We start from the raw sequence: 9,852 nt of genomic DNA, 5'->3' as shown, positions 1-9,852 counted from the left end.
GTGATGTCAGAAGAAACTTGTTTTGCTCAGACTAAACTGATAATAACATGCACACACATACATCATTTTATTCACACACCCGTGCATATAGATGCTCCTCTGTGTGTTCCTCACAGCTGCTGTTACATCCTTCATGTGACCATGGGCTGCTGGTCACACATGAAAAGGAGAATGTGTCATCAACAAGGCTGATATATGGGACCTTATAGGCAACTGTGTGTGTGTGTGTGTGTGTGTGTGTGTGTGTGTGTGTGTGTGTGTGTGTGTGTGTGTGTGTGTGTGTGTGTGTGTGTGTGTGTGTGTGTGGATGCAAATAAAGGGGGCTGGCTTTGTCCCGTCCCCAGCTGTGTGTGTCCTCAGGGGCCTGATGTCCATACAGGAAGAGGTGTCAGATGGCCCGGGGACCCATCTCTGAGACACAACAACTGGAGGTCGGTCTGGCTGTCTATCTGTCTGTCTGCTACACGTACACACAAACTGTCATCTATACGTCACAGCAGCAGTTTGTCTTCATTCCCCCAGCGCCCTGCATGGATGCTCAGTCAACAGCAGCCTCCTTCCTTGCAGTGTGTGTCTGCCTCCTGTTTGCATCTGTTGGCACACACACACACACACACACACACACACACACACACACACACACACACACACACACACACACACACACACTGATAATGAGTAATTAGCCAACCAAACAGGTACTGCCTCAGCTAATGGCTAAGGGTGCAGTATTGAATCTAGGAGGTAGGAAGGTGTTGTGGAAGAGAGGGAGGGGGGAGGAAACATCCTCTTTCATCATCCAACAGAATCTCAGTTTGACATTAAGAACCATAAGGTGATTGGTTGATTGATGCCTGACATCCACCACAGCAGCAGTGTCCTTTTGTGACATCAGATTCATATTGTTTGATACTACAATTCATGGCTGTCATGTCAAATTACCGTCACTTATCACAATTTGGAATTGAGATTGGACATGGCTATGGTTTATGTGTGTGTATTTGTGTTGTTTTTTACTGTCCTGACATTGTTCCACTCCTCTTATTCTCACTCTGTTTGTGTGTGTGTGTGTGTGTGTGTGTGTGTGTGTGTGTGTGTGTGTGTGTGTGTGTGTTTGTGTGTGTCAGTGCATGAGTGTATCCTTGTATTTGTGTATGTTGGGACAAATTGGTTTTCAGCTTGACTGCTTGTGTGTGTAAATGAGTTTGAAAGGCTATGTAATCACCCAAGATGAGGACTAAGTGTGCCCTGTGTGTATGTGTGTGTTTTTGTGTGAAGGCAGCTGGACCTTAGCCAAACCCTTGCCAGGTCCTTTTTGGTACATCCTCTCAAGAATGAAGCAGGCACTTGAGAGAGAGAGAGAGAGAGAGAGAGAGAGAGAGAGTGTGTGCATGTGTGCAAGTAAGAGAGAGAATTGAGAGTCTAATAACATAATTAACATCAATGAAATGTCAATCTCCTCTATTCTTCTAAGCTGCAAACAAGAAAAAAAATAGACCAATTTTGATGTCACAGAGCAGCAACGTGCCATTTGGTCCCTCAAGACAACTACGCCGCGGAAAGTAAGTGGTGTTTAATGTTGAGAGCAGGCGTGGAGTTGTTGGTTATGGGGAAATTCCTGTTAATCTTTAGAACGTGAAGCAAGCCTGATTCAACCAAACATCTGGGAACGAAAGTGTCCCCTGCATAACCCCAGTGACACACCCACAATCACCCCTCATCTTTGAACATCCAGTTAGCTTGCTGTTTACATGCAGATGGAGCTGTAAATCAAAATATATAGGCCTACCGTCAACTCCTGTCTCATAACTCTTACCTTTGAGTTCACAAAAGAAGCCTTTTTGTCTGAATTCTTTATGCTATTTCTTTATTTTTTTTATTTTAATCCTAAATGTTTTGTTGTATTGTATACACTTTATCTATCAACCATCCTTGGATCCAGCTAACCATCCATCATCTTTAAATGTTCCCACACTACTACCCATGGTTGAATTATTTTCCATTTCACTCATTCCTCCTCTCTCAATTGCTCTCTCACCATTTCCACTGTTATTTCTGCTTCTCTCTCCTCTGATATATTTAAATCATCCCCCTAGGGAGAACAGAAGCCTGCCTCAATCTGGAACCAATTGTTTTGTTCGGTTCATGAATCCAGAACCAAACCCTGACAAAAGAACACTTGTAAGGGCCACTGTGTTATTTGTTTTTGCTCGAGTTACAGATTGTGCTGTTATCAAAGTATTCATTGTGTCACCGTGCTGCATTTGTGGATGCAGAGAGGGCCTGAAGCCTCACAGCACATCAAAGCTGTCACAAAGTGGGGGCCAAATGGCAAGAAATGCTATGGGCACAAATTAAATAAGCCCAAACTGTTACTGATAAGGAGCCACTTTTACCGTCTCTCTCTCTCTGTGTTGTAGTGATTGTGCTCCGCAAGTTTGGGCTACTGCTTAATATTCTCACACTTCTATCACTTTGCTGACTTTTTTAGACGGACTGACTTTAGTTCCATTCACATTGTCAAAGGGCGAATTAATTGGAATGAAGCTTGGCATTGCAGAACAATGATACGCAACTGATTAATAGCTGAACTTGGAATGATTCCTCTGTTAAAATGAATAATAAGCAGCTCAGGCCTACTACTGTAGGAGCCTTGTGCAGTAGCACATGTGAGATCATGGAATTACAGATGAGAGCAGACTGCAGGATGTCTATCCCCTGGACGTCATCTTGGAGAGGACCTTTGGCTGTGTGTTCATGGCTGATATAGGTGTTTGTCTGTACATGTGCATGTGTGCATCTGTTGCAGGCTGAGCCGCTCCACTGGGAGCCTGTCAGCATATGCCAACAAGCTGAGTAATGCTGCCGAGAGTTAGCTTAGTGACTTTAGCCACCTGACCCCAATAGGTCACCTAATGACCTTTACTTCAAATGTGGAGCTGCAGACACAGGGTCCAAATGTACCAACTGCCAAGTGCCAAATGCCAGATCAATCATCAAGGGTCAGCCACACTGCCAAAACTTTTATAATAGCATTTAATTGCCTTTGTTTGTGTCCCTGCTGGCCAATGTACACTTTCTTTGACTATCAGCAAGTCAAAACAAATAGCGACATCATATTTTACTTGTGAGAACTTTAAACAGGCTACCACTATGATGTGCTTTGGTGACTTCTTGGCTTATTGACCTCTCATGCGTCTGTCCTGTGCAGTCACATGCAGAGACAGGAGACACGAGGGCTCAGGTCTGGACAGACGCGCATGAGGATCTCTGACTGCTCTTAAACCAATTAAGGCCACCTGGGTGTGTAGCCATGCATGGCTAGAAACATGGCCAGGAGGTGTGCGAGTGTGAGCATATTTGTGTGTGCACAGGCCAAGAGGTGGCCAGGACGAGCAGGCTGTTCGGCGAGATTAGCAGGCTCTCACATGTTGCATAACAGATTCCCCATTTTGTGAAAAACCTGCCTGCATGCTGCCACCTGCTAAGCAGGATGGCCTTTCACTAACGCCCTCTACACATGGACACGTATGCATGAACACACCCAACACTTTGCAGATTCATTGTTAAGCCTCACCACCAAGATGTTTTTGCTGTTTTACTATTACTTTCTTTATTTATATAAGTGATGTGTGAGAGGGAAAGTAGCCAGACCGGCCTCCTTCCTCACGCAGGATGAGTCAAAGCCTTAACAAATGCCATTATCCAGACCAGCCTGGAGGTGATTAGGTAGTGTGCTGCTTATGGCTCTGTGTTTAGCATGGGCCTGCTGCATCCACCAAGGCCAACTGCTGTGTGTGCCTTTGTGCATATGGGCCTGAGCTTGCTGGGGGCTGTGATCCGATGGGTCCTATAACACCAAATCTAACACAGAGGGAGACGCAGCCTGCCTATTTCTCTGTCATAGCGTGTGTGTGTGTATGTGTGTGTGTGTGTGTGTGTGTGTGTGTGTGTGTTTGTAAGCAGGGGGGGTTAAGTAATAAACAAGGTATCCATGGTGACAACAGATGCAGCTGCAGCAAAGAATGAAGTTGAGTATCAGCGGTAAGAACCCACTGTGTGCATGTTTGTGTGTGTGTGTGTGCGTGCGTGCGTGCGCGCGTGCGTGCGGGGAAAAAACACCAGCAATAGGGTCCCAGTGAGAATCGTAAACACCAGCAGGCCATGACTTCCACAAATAGACCTCTTAGGGAAAAAAGCAGAGCTGGAGAAGGGGCAAGAAAGATGATTTCACACACACAATATAAAAAGACTCAGACTGTAATGAGTTAACAATCGTACAAGGCAAATAAAAAAGCTAGCTTACATTAAAGAACACACAAACAATCACTCAAATAAGTACAGCTGGAATAAAAAAAAATCTGCACATTTCTTTGCACTTGAAATCCTAAACTCTGGCTGCCACGCTGGAAATGTCAAGTTCCTCACAGAAGCAAGTTGTCCTCCCTCCCCCATGCCAACATCTATTCATCAGTCTTCATCATCTTTCATCATTATATGGTAATCCTCCCAGCTCACTCTGGGTCTGTCTTGACAGCCCCCTGCAGTGTGTCTTTCTAGTCCTGTTGTGGGGTGAGTGTGCCATCTTGATTCACACATCCTGTCATTGGTTCATAATCCCTCCTTTATGGTGGCAGAATAGCACACTGCTGTCTCCCTTCAATGCCTAACTTCAAGGCCAGATATCCGCGCAGCAGCCTCATGATGCATTCTCATTGTCAGAGCACCTCTGCTGGCAGTCCACATCTCACCCCACATCTTCTCACACACACACACACACACACACACACACACACACACACACACACACACACACACACCCTTGCCCAGGCTATTTTCCAATATTATTTATGCAGCAACTCTCTTTAGTCATCTCTAAGATGGCTTTTTCAAGGCTTTTCACTGAAGGGCTAAAAACATACTAATCCCCCCAAAAACCCTCCTAAAAACCATATGGAGTGCTATACCTTAATCAGAGCAGTCACTGTGAGTGTGTGTGTGTGTGTGTGTGTGTGTTTGTGTGTTTGTGTGTGTGTGTGTGTGTGTGTGTGTGTGTGTGTGTGTGTGTGTGTGTGTGCGTGCGTGCGTGCGTGTGTGTGCTCACTAATATTAGAATAATCCCTGGTGATTATGGGAGTGGTTATTAGGATGAATATGGCAGCAGGGTTGGGTCGGGCCGAGTTGAGCTGAGCCCAGGCTGTGGTGAGAAACAGATGTCAGTTGACCCACATCTGTCGAGCATGCTGGGACGCTGGAGTGTCAGGTCACAGCTCTGATCACCTCAGGGACACTGTACATACATCTGGGCCCTGAAAGATCATTGGCTTTTTCTCTTGGTTCACAGTGTCCCCTGAAAGCTGTCCCTAACTGTCTCTCTCTCTCTCTCTACCTGTCTGTCTCTCTGTCATGCCCACACACACACACACACACACACACACACACACACACACACACACACACACACACACACACACACACACACACACACACACACACACACACACACACACACACACATACACACGTGCAAATACAAATATTTCTGGCATAAAGAACAAGTTTCAGCCTCTGATCTCCAGATCAAAGGTTTTGGCCAATCTACCCTCTTGGATTGTGACCCAGACTGGTAAAGTAGGGATGCTTGAATTTAAACACTCACACTGTGGTTGAAAGGCAAATTGGATGAAGCCCTGGCAATGAACTGGGAAATATCTGACTGCACTCATTTTTATTATTATGTTTATATATACTGTGTGCATCTTTAGCATTTTTGACCCCATCTCTCCGTATATGCAGCCAGGCACCAGACGCCATTCCTTTACTGGTCACCAGGAGAATAAAACCGCAAAATGCACCTCATTGAGAGGAATATGCTATCTAGAACTAGATTACATCTAGAATGAGGATCTCATCTAAATCCAGTAGTCCCCATCGTGTGTTGCATCAGGCTAACATTTGAAAAAACCTTATGCAGCAGCTAATCTTTTAATGTGTATTAAAAACACAATTTATGACTTGAAGCAGACAAAAACAGTTGAAAAGCAGCAGATCAGATCAAAATGGACAAACTTTTTTTTCATTATTTTACGTGTTCAGGTTTTTGTTTTGTTTTTCCTTCTAGACCTCTCAGGGTATGGGTCAGGAGTCATAGCTTTTGGGGACTTTGCATGTGATATTAGGCTGTACAAATAAACTTCACTGAACTATTAAAGTACTGCTGCACTCATGCCTCATTCCCAAGAGAACATCTTTGAAGAAGTGTATTCTTAATGCTCACAAATTTATTCTGATTATAACACTGACATGTTTTGTTCTCTCTCTGGTTGCATCTGGTGGTTTCGGCAGTTGAGTGGGTGAGTTTTGTATTACATTTTCATACAACACAAATGAATGTTAGAGGACTTCTTCGGTGGCTAACACTGACAAGAGAAAGGAGAGAAGCACAGATTCCCTTATGGCCAAACCAAACATTGTGGCTTTAAGTTATGGTTGCATTTACTTGAAAAGATGTGGTAGACCAACACTGAGAATCAGCGAGCGCTAATTGAAAACAGATTGCTGGAGCTCCAGCGAAAACTGACTGTGGGATAGAGTATTTTTTTCTGTATTCCACTGTACTAGTTCCCTGGTCATTCCTCCATGTTCCCAAGAGGCCTGAGGGGTTACAGTCTTCGATAGCTGGAGGATGACTCATACCGGCCTTTTGGCCGTCAAATGACAGTTCAGACAGTGTCATATTGCCTACTATGGAGAGGGACATCAAATATTTCATTTCCCAAGATAGCTGGCTCCATGGTGAAGCCTAAATTAAAAAGGGAATAGCTGTAATTTTCACTGCCTGTTACCGAACGGTGTAAAATTCATGTGGTTACACAATCACCTGTTGGGTTTAGTTTTCCTTAATAGTTAAAAGTTAAATGACATCAGTACATTTCTAGAATAAATAATCAGCTTGAAAACAATTCTCTCTCTCTCTCTCTCTCTCGCTCTCTCTCTCTCTCTCTCTCTCTCCCTACCAACTCTATGTCTGCCTGTCTTTCTCTGATCTTTTCTCATTTCTCCCTGTCTAATTTCTCTCTCGCGCCTTTCCATCACTCCTTCTCGTCCCTCTCTCTCCTCAGCAGGATTAAGGCCCATCCTTGTCATCCCACATGGCAGAGTGATTTGATTGACAGCTGGGTTCAGCATCTTGACACAGGTCTGTGCCCCCGTCATCATCGCTGATCGTCCCATGCTGGCCCCTCAGAGTGACAGGCGCCTGCAGAGCCATTTACTCCTGGTGCAGCCAAAAAAAGGCCTACACGATCATCCGGACTGTAGACACACACGCTCCTCCCCTTCCTTATCTTTCCTTCTTAACTTATTTCCTTTCCTTTTAACAGACCATCACCTTTTGTTTTAATCAACAACCAATTTTACCGCTCCATTTTTTCATTCATTTTTAAAATATGTATATATATATATATATATATATATATATATATATATATATATATATATATATATATATATATATATTTTATATATGGGGAAAGACAAGTAAATGTAATATTACATTTACTTGTCTTTCCCCACCTTCCTACTCCTCTGCTTGACCTCGTCTAATCCTCTTTTCTCTCTCCTCTGATATCAATCTCTCTAGTATCTAAAAGAGGCTACTATTAATCTAAAGGAATCTGCCAGATCTTAATTAGGGTAATTACTGTGTTTGTTTTAACTTAACACTGATGACTCCACTTGAGCTACTATCTTTGAGCAGGCCATAACAGATGGGGTGCTTAGTACTCTTTTGGGAAGGCTGACAGGAGTCAGAATGGAGCTGTATGATTTTTGAGGTTGATATTTATCAACTTAATTTACCTTGCAGGAATTTCTCCCAAAACTTTTCCTCAGAGTTTTAGGATGCCAGTTATGTGTTAGAAATGAAACAGAAATGGCTTTATTTATCTATATTTATTTTATTCACTGCCCTCTAATACAACATATACCATTGCCTGAAGCTGGTCAGTAATGCCAGTATATGTTGCATTTTTCATGTCTGTTGGGCCACAAGTGTCTGGTTTATCAGCTCAGATTCATCAAACTGTTGTGGGGGTGCCGAGCACAAGGTTAGGAACCACTGCACTATATTATAAAGACCCAGAGTGTCTCTTCCTAGCTTGTAATTCACTCTAAAATTAGGAAACTCCCAGGCTACAGTAGAAAGTCATTTAAGAAACGAGTTGCTCTGTTTATGCAGGCATTTATGTCTTGTTTCAAGGTTTTTGCTTGTGTAATTTCCTTTTCTACTCTCTATCTTACAGGGGGGCTGCCACAGGGCAACTCACAGCAAGGCCTCACAATCTGAAACAAAGATACACTTGTACGCACTTGTTGTACGCACTGTAATATGACATTACGGTTATGACCAAGTTACATATTGCGTGTGTGTGTATGAGTGCAGAAGGACAGGGGGGCATCAGATGAGTACAGACTGTTTCCACCTGCCAGGTGCCTGGTCTGTAATCCTCCCTCTCTGTCTGATTAAACACACACACACACACACACACACACACACACACACACACACACACACACACACACAAAGGCGCAACAAGGTCATCTCTCTGTCAACCATACAATAGTGCTGTGTACCCATCTGGCCTACATCCTAAATACTTCCTCTTTAGAAAGCAAATAAAAAAGGAGAAGAGAGTGAACACTTGGTGCCTAAGAAACAGGTCATTGTTACTATTAATCTAAGTTACAACAATACATTTGTATATCCCACTATTTCATGCAGTTACCATATATTCCTTATTTGTCAGTCACCTGGGAATGCTGCAGACGTCATCTTGGTGCTGTGTGAGAAGAGATCCTCTGTCTTGTTCACTCCAAGTTCACCTCAGTGAGGAAGATGCGTCACACAATACTTTCTTTGTATGATATCAAAAACATATTTTAAGAACACTGTCGTGTGCCTATGTACTGCCAAAGCCACATGAAATCCCACACCCACATTTTACAATGATAAAACTGCTGTCTTTCTTTTCTTTCTTTCTTTCTTCTTGTTTTTTTTACTGTTTCCCCTGTGGTGAGTCATATCATTCTGATAATATTTTATGCTGGGAGTACAGTGCTTTGATATCTAAAGGATAAGAAGGCTTTGTGGAAACAGTGACACCCATCCTCCTCCTTCTCCTCCTCCATCTCCTCCCACTCCTCTGCTTTTCCTTCCCCTGGGGAGGTTTGGCTTTTTCTGCCCCCTTCGACGGCTTTTATGTCTGACGAGGTTCTGTGCTGTCGAGGTGAGGACGAGGTCAAACAACTTCAAACTCTGTGCTGAGGAACATCACATCGTAAATAAATCAACATTAATGCAAAAATGTTTGTGTACTCAAATGGATGCCTGAACACGGTGGTTTTTGTCTTGCATTTGTTATATTTGATCCTGTTGACGCTGACAGAAAATGCTTCCACACTCTAACATAATATGATGTATTATGATATAATATATGATATGATACCATGTGTGGTGGAATGTGTACTGTACATTATTTTCTATATTTAGCATCAAAGTAGAGAGTGGTATATGTTTACCATAAATCATGAATACTGTGTGTGTGTGGTTTGATCCACATTATGATAGTGTAGGAATTCCATGTGGTGCCATGTTGTCTGCGCCGTCTCGTCTCCTCACCTGTTGAGACTGTGATTAGATACTGTCAACCCCCAGGCTATAGCTATCACATACAGGTAGAGTACAGACAGGCTATAGCTTTCCCTTATGCTGTGGGATGGGACAGAACTGGTGAACTCCAGAAACTGCAGACGGTGCTGAAAGTTTGTGTCACACTAATGAGCAATCTGTCA

At 43.3% G+C, this 9,852-nt stretch overlaps 1 long non-coding RNA gene across 1 annotated transcript; it reads right to left on the bottom strand.

The window, feature by feature from the left end:
• Window positions 1-232: 232 nt before the first annotated feature.
• On the bottom strand, window positions 233-9,109 carry LOC144535153 (uncharacterized). Its single transcript, XR_013503645.1, has 2 exons — window positions 8,812-9,109; window positions 233-591 (listed from the first exon to the last, which is right to left on the bottom strand). It is a non-coding gene; the product is annotated as an uncharacterized LOC144535153 (long non-coding RNA).
• Window positions 9,110-9,852: the final 743 nt, after the last annotated feature.

The sequence above is a fragment of the Sander vitreus genome, chromosome 20 (assembly GCF_031162955.1).
Source record: "Sander vitreus isolate 19-12246 chromosome 20, sanVit1, whole genome shotgun sequence".
Taxonomy (NCBI): Eukaryota; Metazoa; Chordata; class Actinopteri; order Perciformes; family Percidae; genus Sander; species Sander vitreus.
Note: the sequence above shows the minus strand (reverse complement) of the source record. Positions and strands in the feature narration are given on the sequence as shown.